The sequence below is a fragment of the Delphinus delphis genome, chromosome 11, assembly GCF_949987515.2.
Source record: "Delphinus delphis chromosome 11, mDelDel1.2, whole genome shotgun sequence".
NCBI classification, from domain to species: Eukaryota; Metazoa; Chordata; class Mammalia; order Artiodactyla; family Delphinidae; genus Delphinus; species Delphinus delphis.
This window is the reverse complement of record NC_082693.1, coordinates 24,086,239-24,110,314: the sequence shown is the minus strand read 5'-3', so window position 1 is coordinate 24,110,314 and position 24,076 is coordinate 24,086,239.

Below are 24,076 nucleotides of genomic sequence, written 5' to 3'. Positions count from 1 at the left end.
TAAGGTTCTCTTTCAAATAAGACCTATTGGATTGATACAATGTCAAATCAGTTTTAAACAACTCATAAAATACAAGACAACACCATCAGTCAAAATATCAATTTAGGGTATCCTGAACACTAATCAATTGATGGAATAATGGCTACAATCACACACACACACACACACACACACACACACACACAAATGCAACCTAAACCTACCCTTTTATTAGATAACTCTTAAGTTTTTTATACAGTGAGTTAAAGCGAATGGTCCCTTTTGGGGAATCACTGAAAGACATGTTAGTTGTAACATGAAGTGTTCTGACCATAGTCTGATAGGATGGCTATTGGGGAAAGTTCTATGCAGTCATGAGAAACCATTCCTCATAATATATTTTTATTTAGTTTTATTTTAAAGTATATATATGGCATGCTTAAATATGTAAAAACATTTACACTATTCAAAAGTCAAATCTTTATGCTTTAAAAAATATATATACTCTGAGAAGTCAACCCTTTTCCTACTCTCTCACCCTGTTTCCACCCTGAAGGTAATATTATTTTCTTTAACTTATGGTTTATTGGCCCTTTGTTTCTTTTTTGTAAAAATAAGCATACAAGTATATGAACATATAAAAGTGTATATATTTCTCTCTCTTACACAAACTGTAGCAAAGTATATCTACTGTTTTGCTCTTTGATTTTTTTACTTAATAAATCCTGAAAAATTTTCCATATCATTCATAGAGATTTTCATTCTTTTTCTTTTTAATGGCTACACGTACTATTATGTAAAGGTACCACTGTTTGGTCAACCAATTTCCTATTTATGGTGATTTAGGTTGCTCCCAATATTTTGCTGTTAGAAATGTGCTTTCTACATATGTTATTTTATATTTGAGGAGGTGTTTTTGGAGGGTAATTCCTAAAAGTAACATTACTAAAGCAAGAAGTAAATGCATATTTAGTTTGGCAAGATACTGTAAAATCCAGCTCTCTGCTAGGAAGTATTATTGTAAAATAAATGAACAACAAAAAGAACAGTAAATCTCATCAAGTCTCTAGATGTAACTAGCAATTGGCAGGAAATATACAGAACAGAGGAACTTGTTGATGACAACACAGGGATGCAATTAGAGAAATCCAAAATACAGACAACTCTTTTTAGCAAATAACCTGGTTTCTCTAATAAACATATTGCAAGAAAACAAGGTGAACGATGAGAAGGAACCCACAGAATACCAGAGACTTAAGAGACATACCTACTAAATTCAATGCATAGACCTTGTTTGGAGTCAAACAAGCTGACTGAAACCAAACACACATATTTATGTGTAAAGGTATATATATATTAATTAATATATTTTATATAAATATATATTATAATTGATGAAATTTGAACTCTGACTAGATATTTAGTGGCATTAAGGAATTATTGTTCATTTTTTCAAATGTGATAGTGTGATTTTAGTTATATTTTTTAAAGAGTCCTTATTTTTAGGACTATGTACTAAAATGTTTATGTATGAAATGATATGATATCTGAGGTTAGCTTCAAAATAATTACAGGGTGTTGTGTGTAGCAACCTTACTACATAATTATCAGAAGGCTGAACAGATAAAAACATTTGTTAGTCCTCACCGTACTTATAGCCACATATCTGCAACTCTTTGCTTTATGCATTTCCTCCCTTATCCACTGCACAAAATCTCATTTATCTTTGAAGATCTGATAATATGTCCTCTGCACTCTCCCATAATCCTGTCTGTCTGGGTATAGCTGACACCTCCAGTGCTCAGCTGAGATCTCCCCAGATCTCTTTTGCCATTTCTACACACCACGCCCCCAGCTTCTGCACAGTTTTGCTTCTAACAGTCCTGTCCCTGCACCAGAGGCTGCCTTTGCGGGGTCTGCTCCTGTGCTGCCAGAGTCACTTTGCCTTGCATCTGGAGCTGGAGGTACCTGGGAGTGTATGCTTGACCCCATTGGGCAGCCTGTAGTCAATCACTGCCTGACGCAGAGGATAAAAATTGTCAGGACCAGCCATCAGGACCAGAGCATGTAGTTTCTTGAGACATTCCCATTGGTCTGTGCAATGAACATTCATTAAGTACCTGTATACCAAAGTTTGATGAATTTACTTATTTGTGTCCGACAAATCCACTTCACTTCATCTCTACCATCATCAGCCTAATCTAACTTATTTTCATTTCACACTGGCTGGATTGCAACAACCCCCTACCTGCTCTTATCCTTCCTGAAGCCCTTCTACACAGAAGCCAGGAGAACTTATCATTTCCCTGCTTAAAATTCTCAAAAGTGTAAAGACTAACCTTCTATATAAAATAGTTTTCAAAATACAGTGGCTTACAGAACATAAAAGCTATATTTCTCTTTCATGTAACAGCTTCAAAGAGAAAATTCTAGATGGACAGGCTGCTTAGTTCCACATAATCATTCAGAGCTGAGGTTTCTATTTATTTCTCTTCTTCCTTTAGGGCAGGTCCAACAAATTTTTAGGCCTTATAGTCTTTGGCCTCTGTTACATCTATTCAACACTTCTATTGTAACAACAACAACAAAAATCAGCTATATGCTTTATGTAATTGAGTGGGTGTGTCTGTCTTCCGATATAAATTCATTTACAAAAACAACTGGTCGCCAAATTTGGCCCATGGGCCATAGTTTGCTGACCCGAACTCTAGAGCTCTTTTCTCATCTACGTACTATAGAATTATGGTCACGGGCACTTCCGGTTTCCAACTCATGAGAAGAGAAAGCACATGGAGGTGTTTGTACCTATTTTAATGCTCAGACTAGGAAGTAGCACATATCATTTGGCATTGGCTTTGGCAATAGCTTTAGCAATACCTAGCTTCAAGTGATACTGGAAATACAACCTCTTCCCAGACAGCTCCACATCCAGCTGCAACTGTATTCTTAAGGAAGAAGGCAAGAAGATTTTAGTGGTCAACTAGCAGTGTTAGTAGAAGTCACAAATGACTTCTACTTTTCTAGGAGAAAGTCCAAAATCCTTGATGGCCTATAAGACATTGCACAGTCTGATCCGTACTTCCTGCTTTAGCTCTTCTTGCACTACTCTCTTCTGTGCTCTAGTCATATTCTTTCATTTCTTCCACTATATCATGTTGATAGACTGAAAAACCCATAACAACGGATCTGGTCTGTTTTGCCAACTGCTGAATCCCCAGTGCCTAGAACAGTATCTGACATTATAAGCCCTAAGTAACTACTTGGTAAATGAATAACTGAGAGTCAGGTCCTGTGATTGATATCTAGTAAGTCAAACTCTGTACTTGCTGCAAGCATCAATGATACTCTTGGGTTCTAAATGTTTCAAATGGTTTCTAATGGCTTCTTCCTTAGACCTCTGATCAAATCAGCCATCCAGGCCATCAATTCTATCTCCTAAAAATTCTTTACCCATTGACTTCTCTCCTGCACTACTGCCTCCATCATCTATCCACAGGATGACTAAGTCGAATTCCTGGATGCCCGCTCTCCCCCAAATATATTGTCCTCTCCACTAGCGAAAAGTAATCTTTCTGTAAGTCAAAGCTGATTATGTTGATTTTCTGTTCAAAACATTTTGTTGAATCCCCACTGTCCTCAGCATAAAGGTCAAATTTTTTAACCTGACTTGAAAGACCCTTCGTAGTCCGTTGACTCTCATCCTCTCCAGATCAACAGAATTGCTTCTATTATCCCATGATCTTTTATTTCTATGCCTTTGAATATGCTGTTTCCTCTGGTGAGAACAATGCTCATTACAACCTCCAAACCATCAGCACTTTATTTTCCTGCTAACGTTTATTTATGCTTCAGGTCACAGCCAAGATGAGTCTCTCTAGGCAAGGTTACCTGGCTGTAAGTGCATCAGAGGTCATTATCAAGAAATCAAAAAGACAACCTATAGAATGGGGGAAAAATTTGAAAATTATATAGCTAATAAAGGTCCAGAATTTGTTAAGAACCTTAAAACTTGACGAGAAAAAGATGAACTACCCAACTGAAAAATGGGAAAAGTGGTTCCTGTGGTTTGAATGTTTGTGTCCCTTCAAAATTCATGTGTTGAAATCCTAACTCACAAGGTGGTGGTATTAGGTAGGACCTTTGGGAGAGCTCTGCCTTCATGAATGAGATTAGTGCCCTTATATAAGAAGCCCTAGAGAAATCCCTCATTTTTTCCATAAGTGAGGTTATAGCAAAAAGATGGCTGTCTATGAAATGGATCCTCTCCAGACACCAAATCTGCCAGCACTTTGATCCTGAACTTCCCAGCCTTCAGAACTATGAGAAATAAATAGTTGCTGCTTATAAGCCACCCAGTTTATGGTATTTTTGTTGTAGCAGCCCAGATAAGCTAAGACAGTACTCAAATGGACATCTCTCCAATGAAGGTATACAAATAGCCAACAATCACATGAAAAGTTGGGCAACATTATTCATCATTAGGGAAATGCAAATCAAAACCATAATGAGATACCACTTCACACTCATTAGGATGGCTATAATGAAAAATAAAGAGTGTTGGTGAGGTTGTAGAGAAATTGGAATATTTGTACGTTGCTGGCAGGAATGTAAAATGGTTCAGCCATTGTGGAAAACAGTTTAGCTGCTCCTCAAAAGTTAAGCATAGGGCTTACCTGGTGGCACAGTGGTTGAGAGTCTGCCTGCCGATGCAGGGGGCACGGGTTTGTGCCCTGGTCCGGGAAGATCCCACATGCCGCGGAGCAGCTGGGCCCGTGAGACATGGCCGCTGAGCCTGCGCGTCCGGAGCCTGTGCTCCGCAATGGGAGAGGCCACAACAGTGAGAGGCCTGCGTACTGCAAAAAAAAAAAAAAAAAAAGTTAAACATAGAATATTCATATCACCCAGAAATTCCACTCATAGGGATATACCCAAAAGAACTGAAACTATATATTCAAACAAATACATGTACATGCATGTTCAGAGCATCACTATTTTTTTTTTTTTTTTTTTTTTTTTTTTTGCGGTACACGGACCTCTCACTGTTGTGGCCTCTCCCATTGCGGAGCACAGGCTCCGCACGCGCAGGCTCAGTGGTCATGGCTCACGGGCCTAGCCGCTCCACGGCATGTGGGATCTTCCCGGACCGGGGCACGAATCCGTGACCCCTGCATCGGCAGGCAGACTGTCAACCACTGCGCCACCAGGGAAGCCCCATAGCATCACTACTGACAACAGCCAAAAGGTGGAAACAGCCCAAAGGTCCATCAATGGATAAACAAATGGTGGTATATACATACAATGGGATACTATTCAGCCAAAGAAAGGAATGAAGACCTGATACACAATACAACATGGATGAACCTCAAAAACATTATGCTAAGTGAGAGAAGCCAGACATAAAAGTTCATATATTATACAATTCCATATATATCCAGAATAGGTAAATCCACAGGGATAGAAAGCAGAATGGTGGTTGCTAGAGTTGTGGGAGGGCAGGGAGGATAAAAGGGGGAGGAACTGATTAATGAGTACAGGGTTTCCTTCTGGGGTGATAAAAATGTTTTTGAACTAGATAAAGGTAGAGGTTGTACAACATTATGAATGTAGTAAAATACTACTGGATTGTTCACTGTAAAATGATTAATTTTATGCAATGTGAATTTCACCTAAAAAAAAAAAATAGGGGCTTCCCTGGTGGCACAGTGGTTGAAAGTCTGCCTGCTGATGCAGGGGACACGGGTTCGTGCCCCGGTCCGGGAAGATCCCACATGCCGTGGAGCGGCTAAGCCCGTGTGAGCCATGGCCGCTGAGCCTGCGCGTCTGGAGCCTGTGCTCGGCAACGGGAGAGGACACAACAGTGAGAGGCCGGCGTACCGCAAAAAAAAAAAAAAAAATTGGAAGGAAAGGATGGAAAAAAGAAGCTAAGAGTAGACCAAAACATTGAACAAAGTAAAGTGTTATAATTTCAAAACAACAAACAAAAAAAAGATGAAGAGATAGCATCTTCTAGGGCTCTTCAGTCTGTTGTGAGCAAGAGCTTCTGCCGTGTGTTTTGACATCCTCTCCTCTTTTGCCTTTATTCTTCCATAAGGTGATTTTCTGTGCTTTAACTTTATGGTTAAATGTGATTTAAGAGCAAGAAAATTGTATCTAAAAGTTGAAGAATTTGGTGAAAACAATTTGGTTCAGAAAGATTAAAGAGAAAAGTTCTAAGTATTCAATAAAATACATGTGTGATAGAACATCACCTGACTCTAGTCATCTTACAAAAATATTGGCTCCTTATACTCCTCCCTACTATTTACCATGTGCCATCAAGTCTCTTCTTCCTACTTTGGCAAGAACAATAGATCTTTATAACTTTATACTTTATCAACAAACTTCACTTGTTCACTTTATATGTTTACATATATAACTTGTTTAAATTGTCCGAATGATATGTGTTTCTGGCTGTGAAAATTGTTTATGCATTTTGGGTTAAGATGGAACAAATAATTTTCCATTAAAATAGATGAAGATCTTTTTTTTTTTTTTATTTAACAGCTTTGGACTTAAAGGCAGGATTTTGGGGAATGAATGAGTCATGAAGTTAAGGGCTAGGTATACTAGTTTATCTCTCCCACTAGACTATAAACTTCATGTCTGACTCATAGCTGTTACTCAATAAGATTTCTTGAATAAAATAAAAATTTTAAATATTAGTTAAAATTAGCAAGACCTAAATAACTTTGGAACTGAATGAAGACAGCAAGACTAAAGGCAAAGGGAACTGTACCTAAGCACTGTACTTTAGTTGGTAAAGTTGTTACCCATGGGAGAATGAGTTAACTACTCCGAAATCACTGTACATTTATACTAAAACTGAACAAACACAAAATAGATGACGAATGGTGGAAGTCAGGCTTCAAGGACAGTTTGACCAGTACCGGCTCACTAATTAGGTCTACAGTATGAGATACCATTTAGGTGGGATATCATCCAAGCTTGACAAGAAATAGATGACACCGTCACACAGTGCTGTTGAATAGAGTTTAATGGAAAGACTATCTACAGCAGTGAAGGAAGGTCTAAGGAAAAGAATAAGAGAAGGAGAAACACCAAGAGGCTACCAACAGCAAGAGGCTTGTAGCCCTGAAAGGGAAAGGGAATTCCAGATAGAGCTGTGGCCATTGCTGAGGCTGTTGGAGAGGTTCCTGGCAGGAATGGTGCCTTCAGTAGAGGAATGCCTGTTAACCCCTGGCCAGGAAGAGAGTTGGTTGCCGGGAAAATACTCCAGATTCCCCTCTTACATAACTCTGACGTCTTGCCAGTGGCTTTCATTGGCCAAATGCAAGTCAAAGTCAAAGATCAAGGAAGAATTCCATTCTATGAATTCCAGATAGGTCAATCTCCTGGACACAGAGAAAGGGGAACAGGGTGGAGTGCAGATCTTATGGGGCAAATGGAGAATATGAAACACACGGAATGACTGAATACAGAAAAATTAGATGAACATACAAAAGACCAATCTCATTTATTTCACAATTTTTCCAACTACTTAGCCTTATTTATTTATGTGTCTAGATTAACAAAGCCTTTTGTGTTGAATGGTCATTACTTAACTAGACACAATGCCTAAATGGTTAACTTGTAATTGTGTGATTTGGGATAGTAAAGGAAACTTCTATCCACCCCAACTTTCCACTGACAGATTCTGAATACCATTATTCATTTTAATCCCATGAGGTTTTAATAAAAAGGCAAATACTTTTCATAACCTTGACAAACAAAACTCAATCTGAGCCTTTATAAATAGCTTCAAAACTTACTTTTTATTTGCCATAAAGGTCTGGCTAAACCTCCATTTCTCCATCCTGTGCCCCTTGCCTTTTTTTCAAGGATTGGGTGGTATGGAGGGAATTAAACTCTTTAGATTGATCTCTTTTTGTTAAGACCAGAGACCTTGATCAGGTTTCTAATATATCCAAATTGTCCCACACGCCTAAGCTTGGTCTCAAAAGACTTGAAGTTAAATTTTGCTCAGCATTTAAACTGAATCACCACTTGTTTTTAACCAAAGTTGTTTTTGTTTCAGTCAATTGCCCTTTAAGCTCTAAACTCTAAGGAGAGTTTGAATTTCAAAAGTAACAATTGTTCTGTCTGTAGTATGCAAGACTTCTGGTTCTCCTCTTCCAATTTGGCTAGCCTTTCATTTCTCTCCTAGTCTTTCTGAAAAAGAAGAAAATAGATCTCTTAATTGTATAAGGTAAACCCCATCTCTTGTTACTCGAAGTATATAATTGCCTAATAAACACCTACCTTCCCACATTTGTATTTACCTTCTTGTTTCATATTTTCTAACCAACCAATTAGATGAGGGCAGTTGTCTCTGTACATTCAAGCAGATGGGTATATCATCACACTCTTGGGAATGCTTATCTTAAAACAGAGAAGTATAAATAACAATATAAGAAATTTTTTTTAAAAAGAGAGAGAATAACAGCCCAGAATGGCATTATGAGGCATGAGGAGCTCATGGATACTCTTGTCAGCCAAACAACTGAACTGATGAAAATTATAAAAAATAATGATTTAGTCTTTTTAAAGTGTCCTAAGGGTATACAGCAAATGGAGACATATTTATTCAAGGAATTCCACTAACTCTTAGTAAGAACAGGGAAAGTCTGTGGCATCTGAACCACAACATGCCCTTTCCCCCACCCTCAGCTCGGCATGACAGTAGCTCTACTCCAGTTGGGTACAATTAAGAACATGGATAACTGATTCACTTTGTTATAAAGCAGAAACTAACACACCATTGTAAAGCAATTATACCCCAATAAAGATGTTAAAAAAAAAAAAAAGAACATGGGGCTCCCTCTCCCTGAGGCAGGAGATAGATGGGCCCCAGGATGAACAGCTGGTGTTTGTCCCCTGTGGACAGATATGCACAAGATGAAGAGGAGGAAGTGAGCCCTGCCCAGAGAAAAGATAGAGACCACATATTTCTCATTCTCAAGGTCAAGGAGACCTTCCCAACTATACATGTGCAGAAAGGCTCCTTGAAGGTCAAAAAGGGAGTGATGTCAACTTACCCATAGGCCTCTTCACTGGAATCCATCTCAGCTAAGAGATGTGCATGCACACATGGGAGGACCCTAAGATAAACCAAGTATGGACTCAGAACCAGGCAAAACAAGATGATTAGTCAAAGGAAACCTGGAAGAAATACCCCATATAAGTGATTCAAACTACCACGAGGGCATGACTCTCTGAGTCCACTCATGTATCTATCCACACACATACTTTTTCCTCCTAATAAACACTTTACTTGTTTCACTACTTTCTGTCTTTGTGGGAATTCATTTTTGCAAAGATGAAGGGCCAGGGCCTGTCACTAGCCCCTGGTCTAGTGGCTAGGTTTCAGTGCTCTCATTGCCATGGCCTGACTTCAATCTCTGGTCAGGAACCAAAGTCCTGCTTCAAGCTGCTGCAGGCTGAGGCCACCCAAAATCATCCCCACAGTTCCCAGTCTAGAGCTACAGCTTTTCTCCAGGAGAAGCAGATTGCCAGTATTTCTTATTACTCCTAGCTCTGTGTGCAGAAGCTCTATATCAAGCAAGTGTGACTGAGAGAGCTGGAGCTCCCTTCTTCCACCCAAACCTTATCTGTGGAAGCTCTACCCCAGATGCAATTACTTTTGCCCTTAATCACCCTTGCCCCAGTTCACCTGCAGAGTAGAGTCTGCATGCCCGGAGAGGTGAGCCAAGAAAGCTAAAGGTTATCACCTTACACATCCTTCTGCTTATGGAGCAAAGGTGTCACTCTGAGAGAAACAGGCTATTGTCCCCACTTCCAGTTCTAGAGCAGTGGTGCAAAATTTCTTCCTAAGGGGGAGAGGCAGTTCATAAAAACGGAAAACTCTGGACCTCTCCTTAAGAGTATTAATGTTACCTGGGAGAGAGCATAGGGAAGTACAAGCTTAGGGCACTCTTAAAAGAAATGGAGGCTTTGGTAGCAAGCAATTAAGAAGAGACTTGTAGCTCCATGCTAGCCACAAGCAAAATAGTAGACAAGCTAGAAATTTAATCAAGAAAACCAGGAAAAAAGGCAGCTAACAAGAGCCCTATTGTGGTCAGAGCATGACTCAAAGACTGCCCTCAAAGACTATTCCTGCAAGAGGGTTTGAATTTGATAGATCAGATTGAGAAACAATTTATGCCACAGGCTGTTGTCAAAAACAATAGCGTGATCACTTAGCAATCAGTGGAGGCTGACAGCTGAGTATGATGCCAGTAGTGGCAGGACATCTAGAAAGTTAATAGAAAGATCAAGAAAAGACACAGTAAAAGCCCAGTGAAAACAGCCGTCATCTCTTGGAGGAAAGGGGTCAGGGTGAATGTGCAAATGCAAAGTCTATGCCCTCTGAGGATCAACAGAAGAAGTTAAACTCTGCTGTGGAAATATTTACTGAAATAGTCCAGCCAAATCACTAAAAAATAAACAAGCCAAAAAAAAAAAAACAAAGCAAACAAACAAAAAGACAAAAAAAAAAAAAAAAGAATAAGGCCAGGGAAGGGTAGAGGTTACAGAAATCAGTATCTATTCAGTTGTTTCAATTTATTACTTAATATGTCCAGTTTTCACCCCACCAAAAAATGATATACAAAAACAGGAAAGTGTGATCCATACACAGGAAAAAAGCAGGCAACAGAAACTATTTTTGACAGAGTCTTAGCAGACAAACACTTAAAAGTAGCTATTGTAGATATATTCAAAGAACCAAAGGAAAACATTCTAAAAGAAGTGAAAGAAGATATGATGACAATGTCTCAATGGATAGAGAATAGCAATAAAGACGTAGAAAGAGAAATAAAAGAAACAAAAAGAAATTTTTAAAAAAGAAACAAAAGAAAACTGTAGTGGAAAAGTATAATAATTGAAATGAGGAATTCACTAGAAAAGCGCAACAGTTGATTTTAGCCAGTAGAAGGTCAGTGAACTGATGTCGGATCAATCAAGATTATGCACTCTGAAGAACAGAGATTACAAAATAAAGAAACATGAAAAGAATTTCAGAGAAATGTGGGACAACATTTAAGTGGACCAACATATTTGCTATGGGAGTACCAGGAGAAGAAGAGAAAGGAAAAAACACAGTAAAATATTTAAATAAATAATGGCTGAAGTCTGGGCAACTCACAGCTCTTGCTTTCCTCAGAAGCGTAATCCAGGAACCATGAGGAGAGTGTGTGAACCCCCTATCTGCAGAGCCACAGACTGAAAACCCCATGACATGCTGAATGTTGAGAGTAAAAACACACTCTCATACACACAGTCTTGAATCTAGAGCATGTTACAGTAAGTGTCCAGCCGGTGTGTTCCTGGGACTCTGAAATAGGAGAGACCTTCAAGATGGCAGAGAAGTAAGACGGGGAGATCACCTTCCTCCCAAAAAATACATCAGAAATACATCTACATGTGGAACAACTCCTACAGAACACCTACTGAATGCTGGCAGAAGACCTCAGACTTCCGAAAAGGCAAGAAAATCCCCACATACCTGGGCAGGGCAAAATAAGAAAGAATAAACAGAGATAAAAGAATAGGGACGGGACCTGCACCAGTGGGATGGAGCTGTGAAGGAGGAAAACTTTCCACACACTACAAGCCCCTTCACTGGCGGACACGGGGGTGGGTGGGGGTGGGGGTGGGGGAGCTTCAGAGCCATGGAGGAAAGCGCAGCAACAGGGGTGCGGAGGGCAAAGTGGAGACGTTCCCGCACAGAGGATCGGTGCTGACCAGCACTCACCAGCCCGAGAGGCTTGTCTGCCTACCACTGGGTCGGATGGGAGCTGGGAGCTGAGGCCACGGCTTCAGAAGTCAGACCTCAGGGAGAGGACTGGGGTTGGCTGCGTTAACAATGCCTGTAGGGGGCTAATGCACCACAGCTAGCTGGGAGGGAGTCTGGGAAAAAGTCTGGAATTGCCTAAGAGGCAAGAGAACATTGTTTAGGGGTGTGCGAGAAGAGGGGATCCAGAGCACCGCCTAAACGAGCTCCAGAGACAGGCGCGAGCCGCGGCTATCAGTGCTGACACCAAGAGACAGGCATGAGACGCTAAGGCTGCTGCTGCAGCCACCAAGAAGCCTGTGTGCAAGCACAGGTGACTGTCCACACCTCCCCTCCCGGGAGCCTGTACAGCCCGCCACTGCCAGGGTTCTGTGATCCAGGGAAAACTTCCCCAGGAGAACATATGGCACCTCAGCCTGCTGCAATGTCACACTGACATCTGCCACCGCAGGCTCGCCCCGCATTCTGTACACTGCCCTCACTCCGGCCTGAGTGAGCCAGAGCCACCTAATCAGCTGCTACTTTAACCCCGTCCTGTCTGGGTGGGAAACAGACGTCCTCAGGTGACCCTCACGCAGAGATGGGACCAAATCCAAAGCTGAACCCCAGGAGATGTGAAAACAAAGAAGAGAAAGGGGAATTTCTCCCAGCTGCCTCAGGAGCAGTGGATTAAATCTCCACAATCAACTTGATGTACCCTGCATCTCTGGAATACCTGAATACACAACAAATTATAATAAGGCCACAGACACTCCAAAACACACCACCAGACATGGACCTTCCCACCAGAAAGACAAGATCCAGCCTCATCCACCAGAACATAACACTAGTCCCTCCCACCAGGAAGCCTACACAACCCACTGAACCAAACTTAGCCACTGGGGGCAGACACCAAAAGCAACAGGAACTAAGAACCTGTGGCCTGCAAAAACGAGACCCCCAAACACAGTAAGTTAAGTAAAATGAGAAGACAGAGAAACACACAGCAGATGAAGGACCAAGGTAAAAACCCACCAGACCAAACAAATGAAGAGGAAATAGGCAGTCTACCTGAAAAAGAAATCAGAGTAATGCTAGTAAAGATGATCCAAAATCTTGGATATAGAATGGAGAAAATACAAGAAAAGTTTAACAAGGACCTAGAACTAAAGAGCAAACAAATGATGAACAGCACAATAAATGAAATTAAAAATTCTCCAGAAGGAATCAATAGGAGAATAAATGAGGCAGAAGAACGGATAAGTGACCTGGAAGATAAATAGTGGAAATAACTACTGCAGAGCAGAATAAAGAAAAAAGAATGAAAAGAACTGAGGAGAGTCTTAGAGAAATCTGGGACAACATTAAACACACAAACATTTGAATTATAGGAGTCCCAGAAGAAGAGGAAAAGAAAGGGACTGAGAAAATAGCTGAAAAGATTATAGTCCAAAACTTCCCTAATATGGGAAAGGAAATTGTTAATCAAGTCCAGGAAGCGCAGAGAGTCCCATACAGGATAAATCCAAAGAGACACATGCCAAGACACATATTAATCAAACTAGCAAAAATTAAATACAAAGAAAAAATATTAAAAGCAGCAAGGGAAAAACAACAAATAACACACAAGGGAATCCCCATAAGGTTAACAGCTGATCTTTCAGCAGAAACTCTGCAAGCCAGAAAGGAGTGGCAGGACATATTTAAAGTGATGAAAGGGAAAAACCTACAACCAAGATTACTCTACCCAGCAAGGATCTCATTCACATTCAATGCAGAAATTAAAACCATTACAGACAAGCAAAAGCTAAGAAAATTCAGCACCACCAAACCAGCTTCACAACAAATGCTAAAGGAACTTCTCTACATACATATTGATAATTTCCTTAAATGTAAATGGATTAAATGCTCCCACCAGAAGACATAAGTTGGCTGACCGTATACAACAACAAGAACCATATATATGCTGTCTACAAGGGACCAACTTCAGACCTAGGGACACATACAGAATGAAAGTGAGAGGATGGAAAAAGGTATTGCATGCAAATGGAAATCCAAAGAAACCTGGAGTAGCAATTCTCATATCAGACAAAATAGATTTTAAAATAAAACCTATTACAAGAGACAAAGAAGGACACTACCTAATGTTCAAGAGATCAATCTGAGAGGAAAATATAACAATTGTAATTATTTATGCACCCAACATAGGAGCACCTCAATACATAAAGCAAATACTAACACTAACAGCCATAAAAGGGGAAATCAACAGTGACACAGTCATAGTAGGGGACTTTAACACCCCACTTTCACCAATGGACAGATCACCCAAAATGAAAATAAACAAGGAAACACAAGCTTTAAATGATACATTAAACAAGATGGACTTAATTGATATTTATAGGGCATTCCATCCAAAAACAACAGAATACACTTTCTTCTCTAGTGCTCATGGAACATTCTCCAGGATAGATCATATCTTGGGTCACAAATCAAGCCTTGGTAAATTTAAGAAAATTGAAATCATATCAAGTATCTTTTCTGACCATAACGCTATGAGACTAGACATCAATTACAGGAAAAAATCTGTAAAAAATACAAATACAAGGAGGCTAAACAATACACTACTAAATAACCAAGGGATCATTGAAGAAATCAAATAGGAAATGAAAAATACCTAGAAAGAAATGACAATGAAATCATGACAAACAAAAACCTATGGGAGGGGCTTCCCTGGTGGCGTAGTGGTTGAGGGTCCGCCTGCCGATGCAGGGCACATGGGTTTGTGCCCCGATCCGGGAAGATCCCACATGCCACGGAGTGGCTGGTCCCGTGAGCCATGGCCGCTGAGCCTGCGCGTCCAGAGCCTGTGCTTCGCAACGGGAGAGGCCACAACACTGAGAGGACCGCGTACCGCAAAAAAAAAAAAAAAAACCTATGGGATGCAGCAAAAGCAGTTCTAAGATGGAAGTTTATAGCAATACAATCCTGCCTTAAGGAACAAGAAACATCTCAAATAAACAACCTATACTTGCATCTAAAGCAATTAGAGAAAGAAGAACAAAAAACCCCAAAGTTAGTGAAGAAAAGAAATCATAGGGATCAGATCAGAAATAAATGAAAAAGAAATGAAGGAAACAATAGCAAAGATTAATAAAACTAAAAGCTGGTTCTTTGAGAAGATAAACAAAATTGATAAACCATTAGCCAGACTCATCAAGAAAAAAAGTAGAAGACTTAAATCGATAGAATTAGAAATGAAAAAAGAGAAGTAACAACTGACACTGCAGAAATACAATGGATCATGAGAGAATACTGCAAGCAACTATATGCCAATAAAATGGACAACCTGGAAGAAATGAACAAATTCTTAGAAAAGCACAATCTTCCAAGACTGAACCAGGAAGAAATAGAAAATATAAACAGACCAATCACATGCAGTGAAATTGAAACTGTGTTTAAAAACCTTCCAAAAAATAGAAGCCCAGGACTAGATGGCTTCACAGGCAAATTCTATCAAACATTTAGAGAAGAGCTAACACCTATCCTTCTCAAACTCTTCCAAAATATAGCAGAGGGAGGAACACTCCCAAACTCATTCTACAAGGCCACAATCACCCTGATACCAAAACCAGACAAAGATGTCACAAAGAAAGAAAACTACAGGCCAATATCACTGATGAACATACATGCAAAAATCCTCGCAAAATACTAGCCAACAGAATCCAACAGCACATTAAAAGGATCATACACCATGATCAAGTGGGGTTTATCCCAGGAATACAAGGATTCTTCAGTATACACAAATCAATCAATGTGATAAACCATATTAATAAACTGAAGGAGAAAAACCATATGATCATCTGAAAAGATGCAGAGAAAGCTTTTGACAAAATTCAACACCCATTTATGATAAAAACCCTCCAGAAAGTAGGCAAAGAGGAAACTTACCTCAACATAATAAAAGCCATATATGACAAACCACAGCAAACATCATTCTCAATGGTGAAAAACTGAAACCATTTCCTCTAAGATCAGGAACAAGACAAGGTTGCCCACTCTCATCACTATTATTCAACATAGTTTTGGAAGTTTTAGCCACAGCAATCAGAGAAGAAAAAGAAATAAAAGAATTCCAAATTGGAAAAGAAGAAGTAAAGCTGTCACTCTTTGCAGATGACATGATACTATACATAGAGAACCCTAAGGACACTATCAGAAAATTACTAGAACTAATCAATGAATATGGTAAAGTAGCAGGATACAAAATGAATGCACAGAAATCTCTTGCATTCCTATACACTAATGATGAAATATCTGAAAGACAAATTAAGGAAACACTCCCATTTACCACTACAATGAAAAGAATAAAATACCTAGGAATAAACCTACCTAGGGAGACAAAAGACCTGTATGCAGAAAACTATAAGACATGATGAAAGAAATTAAAGATGATACCAACAGATGGGGAGATATACCATGTTCTTGGATTCGAAGAATCAACATTGTGAAAATGACTCTACTACCCAAAGCAATCTACATTTGATGCTATCCCTGTCAAACAACCAGTGGCACTTTTCACGGAACTGAAACAAAAAGTTTTACAATTTGTATGGAAACACAAAAGATGCCAAATAGCCAAAGCAATCTTGAGAAAGAAAAACGGAGCTGGAGGAATCAGTCTCCCTGACTTCAGACTATACTCCAAAGCTACAGTAATCAAGACAGTATGGTACTTGCACAAAAACAGGAGTATAGATCAATGGAATAGGATAGAAAGCCCAGAGATAAATTCACACACATACGATCACCTTATTTTTGATAAAGGAGGCAAGAATATACAATGGAGAAAAGACAGCCTCTTCAATAGCTGGTGTTGGGAAAACTGCACAGCTACATGGAAAAGAATGAAATTAGAACACTCCCTAACAGCATACACAAAAATAAACTCAAAATGGATCAAAGATCTAAATGTAAGACCAGACACTATCAAACGCTTAGAGGAAAACATAGGCAGAACACTCTATGACATAAATCACAGCAAGATCCTTTTTGACCCACTGCCTAGAGAAATGGAAATAAAACCAAAAATAAACAAATGAGACCTAATGAAACTTAAAACCGTTTGCACAGCAAAGAAAAACATAAACTATATGAAAAGACAATGCTCAGAATGGGAGAAAATATTTCCAAATGAAGTAACTGACAAAGGATTAATCTCCAAAATCTACAAGCAGCTCATGCAGCTCAATATCAAAAAAACAAACAACCCAATCCAAAAATGGGCAGAAGGCATAAATAGACATTTCTCCAAAGAAGATAAACAGATTGCCAAGAAACACATGAAAGGATGCTCAACATCACTAATCATTAGAGAAATGCAAATCAAAACTACAATGAGGTATCACCTCACACTAGTCAGAATGGCCGTCATCAAAAAATCTACAAACAATAAATGCTGGAGAGGGGGTGGAGAAAAGGGAACATTTCTTGCACTGTTGGTGGGAATGTAAATTGATAGAGCCACTGTGGAGAACAGTATGGAGGTTCCTCAAAAAACTAAAAATAGTACTACCATATGACCCAGTAATCCCACTACTGGGCATATACCCTGAGAAAACCATAATTCAAAAAGAGTCATGTACCACAATGTTCATTGCAACACTATAATAGTCAGGACACGTAAGCAACCTAAGTGACCATTGACAGATGAATGGATAAAGAAGACGTGGCACATATATACAATGGAATATTACTCAGCCATAAAAAGTAACGAAATTGAGTTATTTGTAGTGAGGTGGATGGACCTAGAGTCTGTCATACAAGTGAAGTAAGTCAGAAAGAGGAAAACAAATACTGTATACTAACACATATATATGGAATCTAAAAGAAGAATGGTTCTGAAAAACCTAGGGGCAGGGCAGGAATAAAGATGCAGATGTAGAGAATGGACTTGAGGACACAGGGAGTGGGAAGAGTATGCTGGGACAAAATGAGAGAGTGGCATGGACATATATATACTACCAAATGTAAAATAGATAGCTAGTGGGAAGCAGCCGCATAGCACAGGGAGATCAGCTCGGTGCTTTGTGTCCACCTAGAGGGTGGCATAGGGAGGGTGGGAGGGAGGGAGATGCAAAAGGGAAGAGATATGGGGATATATGTATATATATAGCTGATTCGCTTTGTTATAAAGCAGAAACTAACACACCATTGTAAAGCAATTATACTCCAATAAAGATGTCAAAAAAAAAAGAAAAAGAGAATGAATGTCTGAAAACTTTCCACATTTAATGAGAAACATTAATCTAAATGTCCAAGAAGGTCAAGGAACTCTAGGTAGGGTCAATGCAAAGAGATCTATATCCAAATACATCATTGTCAAAATGCTAAAACACAAAAACAAAAGTCTTGAAAGCAGCAAAAGAAAAATGACTGAGCACATACAAAGGAACCCCAGCAGGATTAATAGCTAACTTCTCATAAGAAGCTATGGATACCTGTGATACTGTGAATTTTAAGAAATACATATAGTCATTCAGATGACCAAAATATATTTCTTAGACAGTTTGGTCTTCATCCACAGTTCCTGGCTCACAACTCACAAAACCCTTGGAATTTTCTGATCAATAAGAGCAATGGGAGCATCTTTTGTTATAATATTTGGTCTCTTGTCCTCAGTTTCTTCAGGGCCATAAAGGTAAAATGGGTTCTTATTATTCATAACAAGCCCTTTCCATGACAATTGTGTATATGTTAATGAAGGTGACTTTTGGATCCCTGGGTGAGGACTGGTTGCCAGGAGAAGCAGTCATGTGACTAAAAGGTTGGAACTTTCAGTCCCACACCTGATTTCTGAGGAGGGGAGAGGAGTTTGAGGTTGAATCAGTTTCTGTTGGCCAATGACTTATTTAATCATGACTATGTAATGAAGCTGTTGTAAAAACCCCAAAGGACAGCTTTTTGGCCTCTTTGGAGAGCTTCTACACTGGAGCCAGAATGCTTCTATGGGCCACTGTGCTGGGCCCCAGTCTATATGAGGATGGAAGGTCCTTTGTTCTGGTCCTCCCCTAGGTCTCCATCTGACTGTTGATTTGTATCCTTTGATATCCTTTGTCATAAATTGGTAATCTAGCTAGTAAACAAGTTTTCCTGAGTGCTGTGAGACATTCTAGCAAATTAATAGAACCCAAGGAGGGGGTTGTGGGAACCTTGGACTGCTAGACACAAAGAAGGACATTTCATAATGATAAAGTGGTCAATCCATCAGAAAGATGTAATAATTGTAAACATACACTAAACATACACTACAGAGCCCCAAAATATATGAAGCAAAAACCGAAAGAATTGAAGAAAGAAATAGACAATTCAACAGTAATAACCAAAGACTTCAATACGATTTTCATAATGAATAGAACAACTAGGCAGAAGATCAACAAGGTTATGGAAGATTGGAACAACACTATAAGCCTACTAGAGCTAACAGACACCTATAGACCACACCACACCACAACAACAGAACAACTGTGGTGATAGATGCATGACTCTTTGAACATACCAAAATCCATTGAATTGCATACTTCACATGGATTAATTATATGGTATTTAAATTCTTTGTCAATAAAGCCATTTAAAATTGTTTAAAAGAATAACATATCTTTAGAAGGATAAGAGATCTCACATTTACAATACAATAATAAAAAGTTATAAAAATGATGAACTAGAGATCTCAGAAATGAAAAGATTATGTTAAAAAAATTTCCAAAGATGGACTAAGTGTCAGAATGGATACAATTAAAGAGAAAATATAAGGCTGAAAGATTCAGCCCAGTAATTCTCTGAGAATGCAATGCACAAGGACATCAAATATGTGGATGAGGAGTTAGGAGACATAGAGGATGATCCATACCCACCTCATAGTAGTTCGAAAAGAAGAGCACAGAAAGAATTGAGGCCAAGATAAAGAAACAATAGAAAAACCCACCAGAGTGAAAAGAAAGCCCAGATCTTCAGATTCATAGTCCACCAAGTATTGAACAGGAGGAATTAACCAATATTTATATCTTCAGGTATTGATATAAATTAAATCCTAAAAGTCTGGAAAAAGAAAATATATATTATGTACCAAAGATTGAAAAATCAGACTGACAGCCAGTTTTTTCATTAGCAGCACTGAATGTAAAAGATCCCAGGACAATAGCTTCATATGTTTGCTCTTCATAAAGAAGTGTAATTTTGAGTGTAGAGCTTTAGACCCAGTCTGTATGCTCAGAATTTATCAGCTACCTTCTATAAAAAAATTACAGGAGAGAAGGTAAATCCAACAATAAATCTAGTTTATAAAGTAAGAAATTCAGTAAATTTTTTCTTTCCAGATGTAAAGCATTTATTACCAATTCTTTATTTGAAGCCAATTCTTAATGCAAAAATTTGACAGGGGAATTGCAAGAAAGGAAAAAATACTGATCAATCTCACTTACAACATATATGCAAAAGTTCCAATCAAAATATTAGCAAACTAAATCCATTAATATATATAAAGAATAAAACATTTTTTTATTGTGGCATAATATATATAATATGAACCTCACTATCTTAACCATTTTTAAATGTACAGTTCAATGGTATAAAGTATATTCGTATTGTTATTCAACCATCCCCACCAACCATCTCCAGAACTCGTCTCATTTTGCAAAAATAAAGCTTTGTACCCATTAAACAATAATTCCCCATGACCCTTGCCCTCCAACCCCTGGCAGCCACCATTCTACTTTCTCTTTTTCTCTCTCTCTCTTTTTAACCTCCCCTTTTCCCCCACACCCCAGACAATTGTAATCGGTGTCCTAGACTCTGTTACTATGAGTTCGACTTTTTAAAAAATATTCCACATATAAGTAAGGTCTTGCAATATTTGTGTTTCTGTGTCTGGCTTATTTCACTTAGCAGAGTGTCCTCCAGGTTTATCCATGTTGTCACAAAGGGCAGGATTTCCTTCTTTTTTAAGCTGAATAATATTCCATTGTGTGTGTATGTGTGTATATATATATAACATTTTATTTATCCATTCATCCTTCAGTAAATCTTATCATTAAGTCTAAATAATTGGTGATGTATAGCACAAAAATAAAATATAGCATTTGATTTGAAAATCATAAGTGATTTCAACATGAGAGTTCTCAGGATGGAGTAAAAGTACAATACATAATATTTTTGTTTTATATGTAGAAGAATATAGATACTGATTAAATCAAGACATATAGAAATATAACTATGTCTCTGAAAGCTCTCTAACTCTTCAAGTATCCCATCCTCAGTCCCTAAAATTGAAATTTTTATGCCCTCAGAGAAATTCTAGGAAACTGTTCTAGAAATGTTCTAGGAAGTATTAGAAAATGTTTTGTCATTCAAACCACTCCCCTCCCCAGCTGCTCCTCCCCACAGAACTGTGTATCACACTGTTGTCCATTAGGAACTATAGGCCCAGTGTTTAGCACCCATAATATGTTGGAACTGGAAAAAAAAAAAGTATTTTCTCCGAAAAGGAAAACTAAAAAGTTGAAATTTTAATATTTTAATGTGTGTAATCATATTCCTAACAATATACCACATATTAACTTTATTAATTGCTAAATATGGTATTCAAAAATTAATTACCTTTGGAAACAATTTATAGATTAATATTTTCACTTAATCAGAATATCTGAATCTGCATAATGATTGCCAAGACACCATAGCTGAGCATAAATTAAGATTTATTCAGAGCTATACTTTCAAAATCCAAATCACTAAAATCTTTCAAAAATTATGAAGAAAAATACAAAATATATATATTTTATTTAATGTGAATGTAATCTCACATTATATTTAATGTGACTGTTTAAATCCATTTGATTTGACTTCTAAATAAAAGTTTCCAGGTCTTAAGACAGTCCCAGAAGTGATTTACTTGACTGATGAGTCTGGGTGGAGGTCACCGATGGTTCTGTTCATTCACAGCTGAGCCTTTTGTGACTCTTGCTCTGTCTCTGCTCTCTTGCTCTCTCTTCTCTCTTTGAGTTTGGCTTGGGAATTCTCTTCTTCCTCTGGCATGGAGTTAGCACACTGGGGTAAGCCTCTTGCTCCCTGCTCTCCTTCTTACAGGTGGGTATTTTCCATTTGTGTGGAAAGAAGTAGAAGCTTTGTTTCAGCCTCAGACTCAGCTCCTTCTCTAATCCAGTTTTACCAGCACTGAGGAAAATACTATGTTTTAATTCCTAACAGGCTTCTATATCTGTTTCTCAGTGACTCCAGAATACAAAGAGGAAAAAGGATGAAGGGTTAGGCTCCCTCAATATCCCAAGTAAACATTTTTATTAAATGTTGAGTGTACCTATAAAATAATTGGAATGTGATATTTCACTTCCAAACCACTAGAAGAAAAAAATGTGGAACAAAGAAAAATCAAATATTTCAACAAAAGATGGAAAAGTACAAAATAAGAAAGCATAGAAAACAGAAGACACAAAACAAAACGTCAGGAATAAGGACAAACAGGTCATTAATTACAATAAGTGCAACTGAGTTAAAATATGTATGTATATATGCCCACATATGTATAGTTTATTAGATCTGCAATGACAAGTTTAATTGTATTTTAGTAAGAGAAAATTTTATACTTGAAATCACATGAAAGTAGGCAAATTCAAATCAACTATTAATCATTGTATTCACTTTCCTCAGTACAATTGCAAATCAGAAATTCAAAAGGACCAATCCACAAGTATCAGCAATTGTACTGCATTTAAAGAGGTCTGGCAAAGAAAAGAAAAACTTAAAACTAGAGAACTATTTTACTATAGCTGCCCAAATATCAATCAGGAAATAAACCTGGAGGACAGTCATAGGCTTTCAATTCAAAGGAATTGTGGTTACCAGGTGGTTAAGTCCTCAGAACTTAACACCAAGTTCCATAATAAGCAAACGACTTGATATGTAAGGTTATTTTGATATGTGTAATCTAGTATCAGTCCTCTGCCCTTATGAAGTACATGGCATAGTGGAAATCAAGGGATTTCAGAAATATCTTGGAATGGCATCTTGATTCTACCACTTCCTGTATGTGACCTGGGGTAAATTACTTAGGGTTCTGAGCCTCAGTTTTTTCACCTGTAAGTGGGGTTAGTAACAACTTTCCTAATAAGTTTTTGTGGGAATTAGATGAGATAAAGTATGTGAATCAGGTAAGAAAGTACTTGATCATAAGTGCAGCAGATAGTAGTACATTCATTTGTTAGGGCTACCAAAACAAAGTACCACAAAATGGGTGGCCTAAACAAGGGAAATTTATTGTCTAACAGTTCTGGAGGCTAGAAGTCCAAGATTAAGGTGTCAGAAGAATTGGCTCTTTCTGAGGGCTATGAAGAGGAATGTTCCAAACCTTTCTCTTTGGTTTGCAGATGGCCATTTTCTCTGTGTCTTCACTTTGTCTTCCCTCTGTGCATACTTCTGCTTGCAAATTTCTCCTTTTATAAGGATACCAGCCATATTGGATGACAACATCACTTTGCCCTAATTGCCCCTATAAAGTCCCTTTCTCCAAATAAAGTCACATTCTGAGGTACCGAGGCTTAAGACTTCAATATGAATTTTTTTTTTTTTTTTTTTTTGTGGTCCTCGGGCCTCTCATTGTTGTGGCCTCTCCCGTTGCGGAGCACAGGCTCCAGACACGCAGGCTCAGCGCGGCCATGGCTCACGGGCCCAGCCGCTCCACGGCATGTGGGATCCTCCCGGACCAGGGCACGAACCAGCATTGGCAGGCAGACTCTCAACTGCTGTGTCACCAGGGAAGCCCCAATATGAATTTTGAAGGGACATAATTCAACCCATAATATGTACCTTTTATTATTACTTTCTCCAAATCTTCCCAAGAAATGCAGGAAATCTTTGTTTTAAGTCAAAACAGTCCATGGTATGAGAAAAGAATATGGAAATCTGATCTTCCTTTAGAAATGACCTCACACTACTGAATAGTCTATACCCTATCCTCTGATTAAATCTTAATTGTTTCCAAAAAAAAAAAAAAAGAATATGGAAGTCTGAGACTTGTGTATATGAAGAGCCATTTCCTTCCCTAACTCATTTACTATCTCCCTTCTGTCCACAAAACACTCTACTTGGGACACCACAAAACCAAGGAAGGCCACTGTAGATGAGAGTCCCTGCCTAGTACAGAAACAGGCCATTTCTCTTGAGTCATCTTGGTAAAAGTTGGCCCTAATTCTATTTGTATATGGCTCAACCTCAAACACCAGC